This window comes from Callorhinus ursinus, unplaced genomic scaffold (genome assembly GCF_003265705.2).
Source record: "Callorhinus ursinus isolate GAN/ISIS: 27379988/994484 unplaced genomic scaffold, GSC_fseal_2.0 scaffold9, whole genome shotgun sequence".
Taxonomy (NCBI): domain Eukaryota; kingdom Metazoa; phylum Chordata; class Mammalia; order Carnivora; family Otariidae; genus Callorhinus; species Callorhinus ursinus.
The window spans coordinates 63,010,949-63,026,504 of NW_027397071.1; the positions used below are offsets into that span (position 1 = coordinate 63,010,949).

General features: G+C 38.5%; 1 protein-coding gene across 1 annotated transcript in view; it reads left to right on the forward strand.

Moving 5' to 3' along the window:
- LOC112823825 (AGBL carboxypeptidase 4) overlaps nt 1-15,556 on the forward strand; it is a 1,550,619-nt gene that overhangs the window by 829,969 nt on the left and 705,094 nt on the right. The window lies entirely within an intron of this gene.

A 15,556-nucleotide genomic window follows, 5' to 3' on the forward strand; every position in this document is an offset into this window, starting at 1 on the left:
TTTATGATGCCAGGATGGGGTTCCTTTATGGTTTACAGCATAATGAAACTCCTTTATAACTGAATGCACTGTGGGGAGAGATCTCTAAATGCATTTCCAGACCCTTCCCCAAGTATACTTTAGAACTTAATTTACTGAACATCTTGTTCCTGACTGTGAACTTCTAGAGGCCAGAAAAGAGGTATTTCGTTTTGTTTTGTTTCTGCCCCTTATATTATAGCTTAGACTGTGCAGACAAAGCAACCCTAATACATTCTTAGTAATTAATTTAAAAAACTGCAGTTTGTTTGTAATGGGTCAGGTTTGCCAAAGGAAACATTGTTTCCTTTCATTTACAGCACAATAAACCTATGGTATAGGTACCATTTTTATTTAAATGTGGAGAAACAGTCTCTGAAAGGTGAACTGATTTGTCTGAGTTCACACAGCTTGGAATTGGGGGGTCTGAGATGAAATCTATATCTATGGCTCCAAAAGCCATCCTTCTCTGAGGAGAACTGCAGAGTAGGAGGTAAGGGGGTTCCTAGGGTACCAGAGCCCCATATTTGCTGTAGATATGTTGGCTCTATTCTGAGAAGAACTACTGGATGTTGTGGTGGGCAATATGGTGGAATAAAGAGAAGAAAAATAATATTTATTGATCACATACTATACGCTAAAAAGTGTATTAGCTCTGTCATAGATGTTTTCTAATTTAATCTTCTCTATAAGTCTCAGAGATACCAATTCTTAATTCTCTTTTACAGAAGGAGAACTTGAATCTCAAAGAGGTTAAGTAACTTACCCAAAGCAAGATAGCTGGCAAGTATCATAGCCAGGATTCAAACCAAATGTTCATGATAACAAGGCCCAAGCTCATTCCACTACATAATGATGGAAAGCGACTGGAGAAATAGGGAAACAATTTCACACAGGCAAAATTGACCGGCAAAGACAAGAGGGAACAAGGAAGCATCATTCAATTTTTGAGAGATTTATTTTGGTTTCTAAGTTCCAGTTCATGTCAGCCCAAGAACAGTGGGTTCAGGACATTAAGACCAAAGCCTGTAGCTATTTGAGAATGTGTCTGAGATATTGTAATCAAGGTGACCTTACTGCAGTTTAATTTAAAAGAGAACCAATGAACTTTAATAGCTGTATATGGGCCAGATATTACCCAGCCTTGCTTCATGCTAATCTAGTTAAGGTTTTTTCTGCCTGTCTGAAAAATAAAAATAAATAAATAAAACAAAGTCGTTTTGAAACTACTCTTTGTTTATGAGACAAGACACAAGATTCCTATTTTTCCTTACTTAAACACACGTAAATAATTACACAGGATTTCAAGGAAAAGGGAGGCAATGTTAGATTGGCCGATAGAAAGCAACACAAATGTCTTGCTCAGCACTGTGTCAAAGGAGCATTTCTGGAATCTTTGATAGCCAAGATTTCCTGCTGATTGAATGACCCCCAAGAAAGTGATCAACAGGGAGTGTTAAACACATTGCCCAGAAATTAACTGCTTTTTTAGTGCAGTCACTTCTACCAGCTCTGCTGGGAACAGTAAATATTTCATTTATTCAGGGACTCTGGGCATTGCCATGGGTTAGGAGGTTTTCTTTTATGCTTGTATTGAATCTTCTGCCTACATTAACAATGTAGAAATCATTTGTCCAGGTAAGTTTCACATGGGACATACATTACCTTAAATATATTGCATCATATAGTAGATGATTTTTTTTCCTCACCATTTTCTCAGAAGCTCTCATGAATATCATGGCTCAAGGTAAAGCCATGGCAAAATCCAGAGGTTCTAACCTCTTTCCTGATCCTGATGTTCTGTGTGATCTTGGAAAAGTCACTACCATCTCAATTCATTAACCTTGGCAAGAGGATAATGTAGGAGAAGCTTTAGCCATTCTAAGCCCGTCAAGATGGAACAGAGGATCGAGTCCCCAGGGGCTGCTCTTAGGGACAGTGGCAAGAAGTGAAACTAGAAAACTCGATTGGAATCCATGTCATAGAGTAATTTTTGTCAGGAGGCCTGTCCTACCTTTATTTTTGTTGTAGCTTTTTCAATAGCACAGGCTGAGATTTGTATACATGTTATAAAATTAGGGAAATGAGGTATCTCCCAGTAACTTAAGACAATGGAAAAATAGGTTTTCTGAAGTTAAACTTAAAACGAAACTGATTGGGAAAGAGATATGGAAAATCATCCTTGAAAGTATCTTGAGATCCATTAAGACTGACTGATTAACAATATATTTAAAGAAGAATGTGTTGACCCATGGTGGGTGATAATCCTTTGCATCATAGAAAAGGGAGTTGTGCAGTAGTTCTGGGTGAGCCTCTGACGGGGAGGCTCTGACCTAGGTGCTCCTGTGGTATAAACCTGTTTTAGGAGCCAGGCAGGGGGGCTAATGGAGGGGGCCACTGTAATGTGAAGGTTCCAGTGAGGAAACAAAACTCGATCTAATAAGTCATTTTTTTGAAGATTTTATTTATTCATTTGAGACACAGAGATACAGAGAGAGAGAGAGAGAGAGAGAGAGAGAAGCAGGCTCCCCGCTGAGCCAGTAGCCCGATGTGGGGCTCGATCCCAGGACCCTGGGATCATGACCTGAGCCAAAGGCAGACGATTAACCATCTGAGCCACCCAGGCTCCCCTAATAAGTCATTTTGAATCATCACTTTGTGTCTGGTATGAAGGAGTGAGCTGATAGGGAGATGTTGTGAAACAGTGTAAAGACTATTTGATGAGCAAATATGACTTTAAACCAGAAGATCTTGGCTTTGAGCCAGCCTATTCCCCTATCTAGCTATGTAACTTTGTGCAAGTCACTTCACCTCTCTGATACTCAGTTTTCTGATGACTTGCCAGTCTCATATTTACCACTCTATGTCCCATTTTGCACTTTATCCTTCTAGATTGCTGGACTGCTTTTGTCAACACCATGTATTTTCCTATGCTGCCTCCCCTGCCCTCAGCTTAGAGTACCACCTAGGTTCCCTCAATTGCTCTCCACCACCTGGATTCCTGGTGCCTTCCAGGGTTAAGTGCGCAGTTGCCAATCTCTTGGTCACTGAACCTGACTGCCCCTGCCAGCTACCTCTACAGCTATAAGCTTTGATCTTAGAAACCTGTAAGGGTTTCTGAGGTCCCAGAATAGCTTGCACAAGTGATTGCTTAATTTCTCAGTGTTTCATTAGATAGCTGAAAGGATGTCATTTGAAGGAGAAAATACATGTAAATACTGTAGTTTTAGAGTCAGGAACAGTCTCAGTAGAGAGAAATGATAGAAAGATATAGTTTGACATTCTTAATAATTACTATCATTAAGGAATGATTGAATTCCTTTATGAGGCAGTGAACTCCCTATCACTAAAGGTATTCAGTCAGAGAATGAGTGACTCCTAACCACAAAAAGGGGATTTTTGCCTTACTAGGAAGATCAGATTAGATGGTCTTTAAGGTCTACTCAACAAATGAGTAGGTTAGAAAGTGACAAATGACAGGACAGACAGAAGCAGACAGTTTCAGAGAAGAGCATCAGTGTTGACACATGCAACTAAAGATTATTAGGCCTGCATTTGTTTATTCATTCATTCATTCACCTTTTACTGGATGCATATTATGCTTCAGGCACAATACTATGTACTAGGGATTCAAGAGAAATGAGATGTAGTCCCAGCCCCCCAAAAAGCATAAGCCAGGGATAAAAGACACATACATAGACAAATGGATATGATATAATGTGCTCAGTGATATAAAGGAAGGGCAAATTAAGTGTGGCATAGAGGAGAACATAAGGGAAAGAGAGAACAACTTCCTGTATAGATTGTGGATAGCTTCAGAGAGGAATTGGATCTTGAAACATGAGAGCCTTTAGCAGGATTAAAAATGGGAGGTGATCATGTATTTTCCAGGCAAAATTACAGCTTTAGCAAAGGCATTGGGATGTAAAAGAGCAAAGTATATTTGAGAAAAATAGAGAAGGTAAATGGGGTGAAGGAAAGGAAAAGCAGGCACTCAGGCTAAAAGAGGGGAAGGCAAGATTCTGCAGAAAGGCTTTAAACACCAGACTAATGTAATTTTTAGATTATAAATAATGTGACTAACACAGAGTGAACACGAAGACATTGTAGTTTCCTCCCTCTCTAGGTCTTCCTTCCTTGTGCTTGAATATCTAGGTGAGTTAGAACAAAGACTTTTTATCATTGTCCAAGGTCTGGCCAAGGTGCATGCTTACTTGACCTCCACACAAGAATTGTTCATCCTGGCTCTCTAGTTATCAACGGTGCAGAACCCTGTTAAGGAAGGGTTATTATGTCGGAGGAGGTCACAAGGCTGGCACTCATTCTTAGTGAATTGGCTAAGGTCCCAGGGAGAGCTACGAAGGTTATTGCAAGGGGGTCCTACATCCAGATGTGGCTGTGCACTCACTGTATGTACATTGACCCATAGTATCTCTCACAAAAGATGTGGATTCAAATGGACATTGTTGCTTTTGTGATTAATAAAATGCAAATTCATTTGAAAACTTCACTGAATTAATTGTATCTTTTTGTTATTACATAGTTCTTGAGTAAAAATACAAATATTATCATGTGAAAGTGAGGAAAGTTTTTTAACATTTGAAAGTTTCTCATCTTTTGCAAAAATTGGTAATGGTGGTTAACTGGGAGAGACAGGTTCAAACCCTGAATTTGCCACTCAGCTTTGCACTTTCCATATTGTACTGTAATTTACTATTAGTGTGAGTATCTCCTCCACTCTGGGCTTCTCAGAGTCTGAGATGGTCAAATGTCTTATTTCATCTTTATGTCTCTAGAATCTAGAACTGATGCTGGGCAAGTGAGGTCAATACATGCCTGCAGACCTCACATGCTGTGTACTGAATCTACTAGTCATATGGCCTTGGATACATTATGAACCTACCTTAGTTTCCTCAGAATAAATGAGAGCTAACACTACATTATGTTGAAGTGTTGTAAGAATAAGGAACAGTAGTGTATGTAAAAGGATCCAGTACAGAGTCTGACAAAATGCAGATGCTCAAACTCTTCTTATTTTCCCTTTCTCCTCTCCTAAGCATTTGATTAAGGATGCTCATGACTTTTTGAAGTTACATTTTCATATTTGTACTTTGAAATCACTATCAATAGAGTGAGGAATAAGGAGCTTGGTGTGGGGGGAGGGAGAGATTAGGGAATCAGCGAAAGGAGGTGATAATGGCCACAGGAAGGCAAGTTACAGAACTACTGAAGTAATATAGGTAAGAGGTTGTGAAGCTTGGACAAAGGCAGTGGAGATGAAGATGAAGAAGAGGACATAAAACCTGAAAAAATAATATTTTGGAGCAAATGTTTCTGAGAACAGTGCTTCATGGCAGTGGATTATTTTTCCTATGGTTTACATATAAGGAACACATTTTGTCTGGAGCTGGGCAAAGAGGGGGACCTGTCTGAAGAATTATTGAAGTTCTTTCTTAATGTTAGATATGGAGAGAGCTTCTGGGAAAGAGTGTAGAAATTGCGTAGTAGGAAGGGTTGGAAACACCATGAAGTCTTGGGAACAAAGGGAAATGAGTCCTGAGAAAGTTTAGGGATACTGGCATGGCCTTGACAGTTTATATACATCTGATATATTTAGACACAAAAGTACTGTCAACCAGAAAAAATAGAGAGCCTGTTCACTTTACGGTTCATCTTTGGGGAATTTTTTCTCCCATTGCACATGTAATAGAAGCTGCAGGAACTGCCCCTAATAGTGAGCATCTGATATGTGCAGGAGGAATATTTGTAAGCTGTTAAAAAGGCTTATCCTGAATTGGGTACCCTTTCACTCAGCCCAGGCCTTGATAGTCCTCCTCTTGTTTTCTACGTCATGTCTCCATGTGAAAAGTGATTTTGAAAAGTAACACACAAACTGATCAATCATGCAAACAAGGTAAAACTCCCATAGAGCACACAGAACAGAGATTATTTTTGTCTAGTTAGAATTTGCATATGCTGGAATATTTCTGACAGGTTCCTTGTGGCTCTCCTAAGAGAAAAAAAAATCATGAATCTACAACTAAGTAGAAAATGAGGGAAGTTCAGGTAGAGAAAAAAAAATGGAGCAAGGCTCTTTACTTTCTTAAATTTCTGTTATAACAGTTATGTGACAAAATGGTAGTGAATGATGGTGCTTCTTGCTGATATCTTCAGATAAATGAGAAAAAAATGACTCCCCTTTATCTTGATAGGAAAGAGGCTATGAATCACTTTTTCCCAACTTTCAAAAATGTTTCAACAACAAACATATTTGATATTGTCTTTATCCCTTCTCTACCCCTTCAGTGTCAAGTCTTTCATGTCAAGATCCCATTCTAATTTTTTTCCAAATAGGAAAAAGTGGTGTCTGAAATTAGTCTTGCTGCTATAAACATATTCCTCAATGTGTCTGGGCATGAGGATATGTGGGGAACCTCAGGAATTTGCCTGGTTGTAGAAAACTTTCTCCACTACAAACAACTGGACTTCTGCCTGTTTCAATGTCCAGCACTCTAATTTCCCATCAGGACTGGATAGGACTAGTGCTTAAGTCTGAATCCCAACTTGCTTTACTGGAGTTTTGACACCCATCTCAAGCCAATCCCATCCTCTAGAGAGGCAAAATCTTCTCTCTGCACTTCCCTCAATGAACTGGTCTCCCAGAATCTTTACTGACTGCTTTATTTTAACTTTACCTGCTACTGGGATCCCATATCCATGCCACTTGCTTGTCACATTGGGTCCCTGGGGCAAAAGTCTGCCTCAGTCACGTTGACCCCACCTTGGCATTGTGCACGGGATGATAAGCAGGGAACTAGGTTATTCCCCAATCCCTTTCCTCTTATTCTTTGTCCCCTCACTCTCCACTGGCATCACCCAAGTTCTTTGCCAAACATATTATGAGTCTTACCATACACCAGTCATCTTGGATATACCCCTATCACCATAATTTCGTACACTGTATTGTTTGTTTATGTGTCTATCTCCCCAACTAGTCTTGAACTCTGAATACAGGGTCTTATTTATTTCTGTGCTTTCACAAAAAAATAGGACCTTAATACATGATTGTTAAGCTGAGTTGAATTTAGAAGCTTTATTTAAAATGCTTGGTGTAAATGTAAATGAAAACTAAGCTCTTGAGGGGTCATACCTAGGCTGGGGACATAGGACCTATCTCCTATGGTTGGCTGTACCAGATGATCAGAGCCTGTTGTGTCTGATCTGGAGAGAACACCTTAGGATGCCGATCTAGAGTGAGCCCTGTGGATTACAGAAGACAGAGAATATTTCTACAGAGGTATAGACACTGATCTTTCCAGATCTAAAATTGCTTAGTTCACTCAAAGTTTCAAGGTGCTTGAGTTTCCAAAATACATTTTGGAAAGACATCTACTGGGGGTCTTGGAAAGTATCTCCCACCACCCCCACCTTGGATAAGGGAGGACTAGTTTATAATTCAGGGTTTTCTTAAAACTTTTAGCTTTCCTGTCTAGGGGCTAGTGGCTTGTTTAAACATTTGGTTTTAGTTGGCAGACATCAAGTTATCTGTTCTCTCTTCTAGATGGCCAGTATAGTTTCTGGAAGATTGAATGCCAGAATTGGCAATACCAATGTTAAAATTTAACCATAGGTTATCTGATATGGTGTAATAATATCCTCTCCAAAGACCACTTGTTTGTGAAACTCTTGATATCCTCCTGCTTTGTTGAATGGCAACTATTGGGACAAATCTAGAAGGATGTCTTCTGTATTTAGTGTAGAGCTCAGGGTGTTAATTGTCACCCTCTCTTTTGCACATTGAGAGAAAATTTCCTCTTCTTCCTGATCCCCAATGTAATTTTTTCTGAGCTGCTTTGTATCTATATTTCAATTATGAATGGAGAAAAGGCCATGTCTTAGAAACAGATTTGTGTCCATGTTTGGAATACATCACTTACAAGTTGTGTGAATAGGGGAAGCCAATAAAAATTATTGAATTTTAGTTTCATCATCTGTAAAATGGGGATCAAAGTAGTTACTTTGCAGGTTTCTGGTGATGATCAAGTGACATAATACATGTAAAGCTCCTAGTCCAGGACTAAGCATAGTAGTCATGTAGCAAATAGTAGCTGCCAGGGTGAAGATGATGATGATGATCTGTAAAACTGGGTAGTTCAAACCTACTTCAAATGGTTGTTGTGGGACAATAGCTTTGAAAATTGTAAAATGCTATATAAACATAAGTTATTATTTAAATTGCTACATCTATGTTCATAGAACAGTCCCTACATGCTTCTATTATAAGAGTATTATAAGAGTTATTACATTACATAGTAGTTCACTTTTTACTTGCCTGATTCCCCTACTACATTGACAGCTTCTTTCATGGGTGGGGACGGCTGTGTCACAGATAATCAGTAAATGTTTGATAAGTAATTAAGAAAGTTTTAATGTTTCCCTTCAAACAGCAACAGCAATAACAGCAACTACTACTAATATTACTATTTGTTGAATTTTTCTAGTGACCCAAGATAATGCTAGGCATTTTCACATATATTTAATTTTCATAAAAAACCTTGTAATATGAGCATTATTATCCCTGTTTTACAGATAAAATAAGCACACAGTAGGCACAACTAGTTAATTTCCCTCATACCCTTTTTCCTTTTTTTTTTTTTGGCTTTTGTCAAAAGTAAATTTCAGTCTATTCATTTTGTCAGTTCCGCAAAATTTGGAAATTGTGGGTTGGTTGTGAATGAATGAGAACTGTCTTTTTAACTCAACTGCACATTTCTATAATTGAAATATTTTCCCAACACATAAATGGAAAATAAGAGAGACATTTCAAAAAGAGTATGATAATTCTGTGAGAGCAGTAGAAGGGCTACTAATAAAAACAATGGGCATTTTAAAAGCAATTACATGGATTAAATAGAATATTGTTGTTTTTTGTCCCAGAGAGACATCTTGCCTTTGTGCTGGGGATGCACTTGGGCCAAAAGCAGGATACTGTTTGACAGGGTACTTGGAAATGATAGGTAGAAAATTCATTTTCTAAAGAGGAAATGGCAACATCTGGAAGGAAAAAAATATTAAGTTCCTACTTCCAGGGCCCTATTAGAAACAAAGGAGTGTAAAATAGCATTTTCAGGGTGGAAAAGCAATACACTTTCAAATAATTTTAGCAAGAGAAAGCTGGAGCAAAAGAAAGGGTAGAATTATAACCAGATAGGACTTGCAGCAGGGCTAGGTAGAGTCTATTATTTGTTTAGAGGATTTTCTGGGTCCACCTCATGTTCAGTATTTGTGGAAGTTCATCCAAAGATATTTCATGAGGGAATGGGTAGCATTTATATTCATTAAGCCAGCATCAACAATATGAATTTTGCCCATGATTTTGGGGGAGATTTAAAATGATTAATGCATCTTCAAGTAGTTAGGAATGGGGGACTTTCTAAAACATCTTATCTTTATCTAATAAGGCCTCCTGAGGATACAAAAGCTTATTAAGGCATGCAGAAAATTTTGAGGCAGTTTATTAAAAACACATTTGCACCAATTTTCAAAATGTGCTGCTATTGTTTGTGGAAGCTGAGATCGAGGAGGCCTCTTTAGGAATGTGTATGGAAATGGGATACATAAAAATCCCCTGTTTAAAAAGGCAAGTGACACATGCTCCTCTGAGTATATTGGGACATAGGCTTTAGAATCAGTCTTGCAATCAAATCCTGGTGCAACTTAGTAGCTATAAGACCTGAGGCAGATACTTCACTTTGTCCACACACAAATTAGGATAACAATATCTAATTCCTGCTTTTTTTCAAAGAGATTAAATGAGATCATGTATACATAATGATGCTAAGCCTGGGAGTCTGGGCATGATAAATACTTAATAAAAAAGTAGCTTAATCTAGGCAGCTAGCCAGCACAGTCTGAATAATGATCTGGGGGAAAATAAAAGTTGTCTGGAAACCTGTGGATGAGTGTGGGCTTCTGCCACAGATCTGGCCCCCTAACCTATCTCTTTCTCTTTCATTTCCTTCTTGGACATAAGTGTAGGTCACTCTTTGCTTAATAACTATTTATTGAGCACATCCTTTGTTTTAGGTTCTGAGATACATTGGGAATGCCAGGTACTCTCATGAAGTTTATCCTCTTACATGGATTATTGTACCAGCCTTCTTATTGATTTCCTTGCCTTCAATTTCTCCCCTTCAAATCTATTCTCCATGTACTGTTAGTATGAGTTACCCAAAACACAAATCATGTCATATTGATCCCTTTCCAAAAACATGCCAGTGTTTTTCTTCACCTGTAGAATTAAATTTCCTATTTGTAGACATGATAGTCAAGGTCTTCAGCTTGTTCCCAGCTGACCCCTTCTGCTTCCTCTCTAACCAGTTTTCATCTCACAATCCTCACTGGGCAACCTGCCTTTCCCTGGTCATGCCCTGCACTGTCAGTAATCTTACCTCTCAAATTACTCATTACCAGACTAGGCTAGGCTTTGCTGTTCTCTTAATATAACATCCTTTATTAGTACTTCCACTATTAAATATATTTTGCTGTATCAGTAGAAATAGTGCTGAGGGACTATAGAATGAGGGAGAAGAAGATCCTGCTCCACCCTTCCCACAATGGACTTTGGTATCCGCATCTGGGGTTTTTATTGTAAACCTGATGTTGACAGAGGTTCAGTGGAGAATAACTAGAATATTTAGTTATATTAGTAGAAATATTTTCTTTAACCAAAATACGGTTCAAGAAAAAAATTAAATCTGCACAGATAGAAAGTTACTGTTTCATCCATATAGTTCCTTTGCTCCTTGACTTAAAAATATGATCTAAGTTTCATTTCAAACTCATTTACCTGATATGATCTAAGATTGAAATGATAATATGTTTCACTTCTTAACCAGGTCAGAAATAACCAAAGTTAATTTTATAATTATTTGTTTGAGTTGTTTCAAATATTAAACTAATGGAACATTTTAATTTACTGGAATACATGTGTTAGTAGTGCTGGATTAAATGGTTTCCAAGGTCCCAGGCAACTTTCCAAGGTTCCCATGGTTGAACTCACTGCTTTTGTTTTTCATATGTCCTGGCATTCCTCCTACTAGGACTATCTGCTCAGTTGTTCTACCCAACACTGACTCACTCTTGGCTTCTGGTTATGAAGATTCTTTTCATCTGGTTTTCTTGGAAAATAGCTTCAGGGTTGGGAGGTTGTATTTGTGAATGTGCGTGCCTGCACACATGTGTGAATCCAACAAGAGCTGAGTTCTGACATACCACGAATAAGTTTCTCTCCTTAGAAGCCAAATCAGATATGACCCCATTCTGGGTTTCTTTGAAAACAATGATTTGAATTAATTTTATTTTTATAGCTAAAGTAAGTGTGCTCGTTGCTTATAAAATAAGCAACCCTGTGGGACAAATGCACTGTGGTAATATAAGAAGAGAAAGGTCTCCAGCAATGATGCCAAATTCTTGGAAACATTTTAGGCAGCAACCAAGCATGCATCTTCTGAGACAGGCATCATGTGTCCTCAAAAGGAGCAACTTGTCCTATAAAATCTGTCTTGAATTCCTCAAATATTCAGCTCCTCAGTTCCTGTTGTCTGAGAACTGCCTGCAAGGCTATAGAAGATGGTGTGTATGTGTGTGTATGGGGAGGAGCGGCCGTGATAGTGGAACAGGGATGATATAGGCTAGGACTTATGGTGTCAGCCAAGGCAGACTGAAGACATGACATCACCTGTAAGGAGAATCAAAATCATCAGAATTATTATTGAAGAGAAATAAATTATTAGTGAGGCATTATAACTTAGGGGGAAAAGCATGGGCTTTCAAGTCAGAGAGATGATCTCTTCTGAAACCTGGCTCCACCACTTTCTACTTGTATGATTTTTGCAAAGTACAGAATTTCTTCTAGCCTGTGTCCTCACCTGCAGAAGAGAGTTAGCGTGTATATGATAATCTAAAAATTAAACTGAGTACACATACTCAGAAGAAACCATGGAGCAAACTAGAGCTTTGTTATCATAGTTATAATGGTAGTAGAATGAGAAGTAAGAGAGAGGGAAGGTTAACATACAGTGAAAGAAAACATCAAGAGCATACATGACCAAGTCAGTGGCCAAGAGAGTCAAGACTAGGAAAGGGCAAGAAGAGGCTCCGTGAATGGTTAGTGTATGTGTAAAGAGGCTTCTTTTGTGTTTTCTGGCTCTTGTTTGGCATAGGAGCATGAACTTAATGGAGAACCATCTGGCTTTTGATCTCTCTCAAAGGAGCATCATTCTGCCTTTTGAGCTGCCTTTCCAATTCTGACTTTTTAGTCAATCTGTTAAATCATTGGTTATATAGCATGGGGTAAGAGAATTTGGATACTGACACTCATAGACCTCACTCTAACGGGGTCCATCTAGAATGTTCCAACAACGATGTCATCAGACACACCTGTATTACAGCTCACCCCTACCCAGAGCTTCCTGAGACATTTCCTCATCTTTTTTTTCGTTGGATTGGGCCTCCTTGGATAACAACACCTGCAGGACCCAGGCCAGAATTTTATTTTCTCTAAGGAATAGTGCATTAAGCTTCGGGTCATCAGTTCTCCATGGACTGGGGAGAAAGAGGGAGGGAAAAATCCTTCAAATAAGTTTGTTCCCCACTTCCTATCCCACTTTCTGGAAGGTTCCTGCTTCCTCCCTTTCCTTTCCACCCAAAGTCTGATACTCAGAATGTTATCTGTAAATTTTTTTTACCCATCGATCTTAGTTCTCCTTGGGGGTTATTATTTTTCTAATTCTTTCTACTCTTTTCAGAATATACTGAACCTAGATATGGATGCCAAAGTCCTAAAGCCTACTCATTAGGGGAAGGGTGGAGCAGAACCTTCATTTTCTTCATTCTAGACCCTCTATTTATATTAATGCAGCAAAAGAATATGTATAAGGGAAGTGTTGGGGAAGGGGGTTGTGTTTGGGAAGGGTCAAAGCCTTAACTGCAGAAATCAAAAATAGACATGAGGAAAAGAACAGTTAAGAAAAGTAGACAATAGAAGAAGTAATAATAATGATGATAATAACTGTAATTGACTTTGTGTTCCTAAGGCTCTTCCTTCTCACAGGGCCATCCTAGGGGTCAGAGGTTTCCTAAATCTCAGAACCAGTTGCTAGAATTCAATGCATTTACTCTGGTCTCCTTTAAGAGAGCAAGGGCTAAGATACAGGAACAGAAAAGCTCATTATGAACTCGAGAAATTTCTCCTTCCCCAAAAAACATGTAGGTATACCCCTCTGTCCAGTGGTTCTCAACTATTCCTTGACTGCTTCTCTCAACCCATGTACTGAAGTAATCTGTACACTTCTCTGAACTGGGCCTGTTTTCTCCTTCCTTTGGTTAATGCCAAAACTTACTTCCTAAATCTTCCTTCTCATTCCCTTTGTCTAAGGCTGAAATAGCCTCTCCATTCTGCCAAATTAACTTTATTTTCCTAGTAGCTTTGCTTCATAGCTAAATCAGAGCAAGGACTGGGAGAGAACTGGAAGTTTAACCTGATGTTAAGGTATAAGGACTTGGAGGTTTGTGGAGATCCAGGTATTCAGTCATTACATCATCAGAACAATGAGTATATCTGTGAAGGGATTTTCCATCTATGAGGTATTTTTTCCAAAACTTTGCTTATTTATAATTTTATATTATATTAGTATTATTCAGTAGATATATATGTAACATAAAATATAATTTGTGAAAGGAAGCATTAAAGGGCTTTTAGGGTTACCTAGTACAAACCCCTTTGTTTTTCAGACAAGGAATCTAAGCCTACAGGGGAACTGTGACTCATCCAAGATAATACCACTAGGACAAGCTGGAATTGGGGCTTTTGCCAGGGTCTCTTGACTCCCAGTCCAACAACCTTATATACAGGAATCCTACCTCAACTCCTACCCCACTTTTCTATTAAGACTGATCCTGGGGGCAGAAGCAATATAGAATGTTTACACTGCACATACCTAAGGCTTGTTTACCCATGCAATCAGAGGAAGTAGTACACTCAGTTTCTACAGAGTTGAAGTGTTTTCCAGAGTCTAGGAGGAACAAGACACTTAAGTGAGAATCAATAGCAACTAAATATAGATGGATGGAGGTTGTTTAAGGGACACAGGGAACAATGAAGAAGAGGAGCAGCCTTATTTACAAAGGAAAAATTCTATGCTGCCTTCTTCTGTGTCCTTGAAAGAGGAAATAGGGAACTTCTAGGGAGTCACTGTGACAATAAATTAAAGCTATGTAGGGAAGCAAGAAGAAGTGAATTTTCAGGAGGCTATTGAATCAAAGCCCTAGCTCTAAAAGGAGCTAAGAGGCACAGGAAAGATAGAGTTGCTCTGTCCCACGGTTTATATGCCAAAAGCATGATGCTCAGAGCATGGAAGAACAAGTCCAAACATGGACAGTAGTCCAGTCCTTCTCTCCAAGTAGTTGTGTCCAGAAAGAAGAAAAAAGTCGTGCAATAAAGCATCAGGAGACAAAAGCTCTGCCACTCATTAGCTATGTGAAGCAATCATTTTGCTTCTCTGAGTCTATAGGTACCATTAGAAAAGCTGTACGGATGGGAGTTCCAGTGGTGATGAGTGCCCATATCTGAATAGCACTTACAGCTCACCAAACACTGTGACATGTTCCCAAATATCTGTTCAGGAGATTTGGAGTCAAGGGACCTAGAATCACATCGTGTCTGTCACGAAATGTAAGTGAGTAATTGTCCTTATCTATAAAACATGGAATTTAGGGAGGATCAAATAAGAGAAAAATGTGAAGGTGTGTTATATATTATGAAGTATAAAATGTAAATGCTTATTGTTAGTATACTCTCATAATAACTTTTATTTTCATTTGTGTTATCTTGAGACAACATTATCCAGAAAAGAGGGTCTTAACAGTGTATGAGAGCAGATTCTGTTTCACAAAGTCCTTGAATTTCCTGAAATTTTATCTATAGTTTTGAGTGTAAATATCAGCATTTCAGAGGAGTCTGTGATCAAAAAAAAAAAGAGTTAAGTATTTGATTTAACAGAGATTTGCAGCCTTTTATTCTGACCTTAACACCTAAGGGATGTGATGGCAGTATAGAGATTCACTATAGCCTTGGAATTGGGGCAAATGAGCTTGGGAGAGGCTATTAGAGGATAATCACTAGTGAAAAAAGGTCATGTGATATTTGAAAAAGTCACCCCAAATCTTCAAATATGTCCCTTTCTTGGTGTCCCTATTTCTCCTAGCTTTCATCCCTTAGAAATCACTGAAAAAGTATATGGATCTTGGTTCATCTTTTTTTAAATTTTTTTAATTTAAATTTAATTTAATTAACATATACTGTATTATTAGTTTCAGAGGTACAGTTCAGTAATTCATCAGTTGCATATAACACCCAGTGCTCATTACATCATGTGCCCTCTTTTTTTTTTAATTTTATTTATTTATTTGACAGAGAGAGACACAGTGAGAGAGAGAACACAAGCAGGGGGAGTGGGAGAGGGAGAAGCAGGCTTCC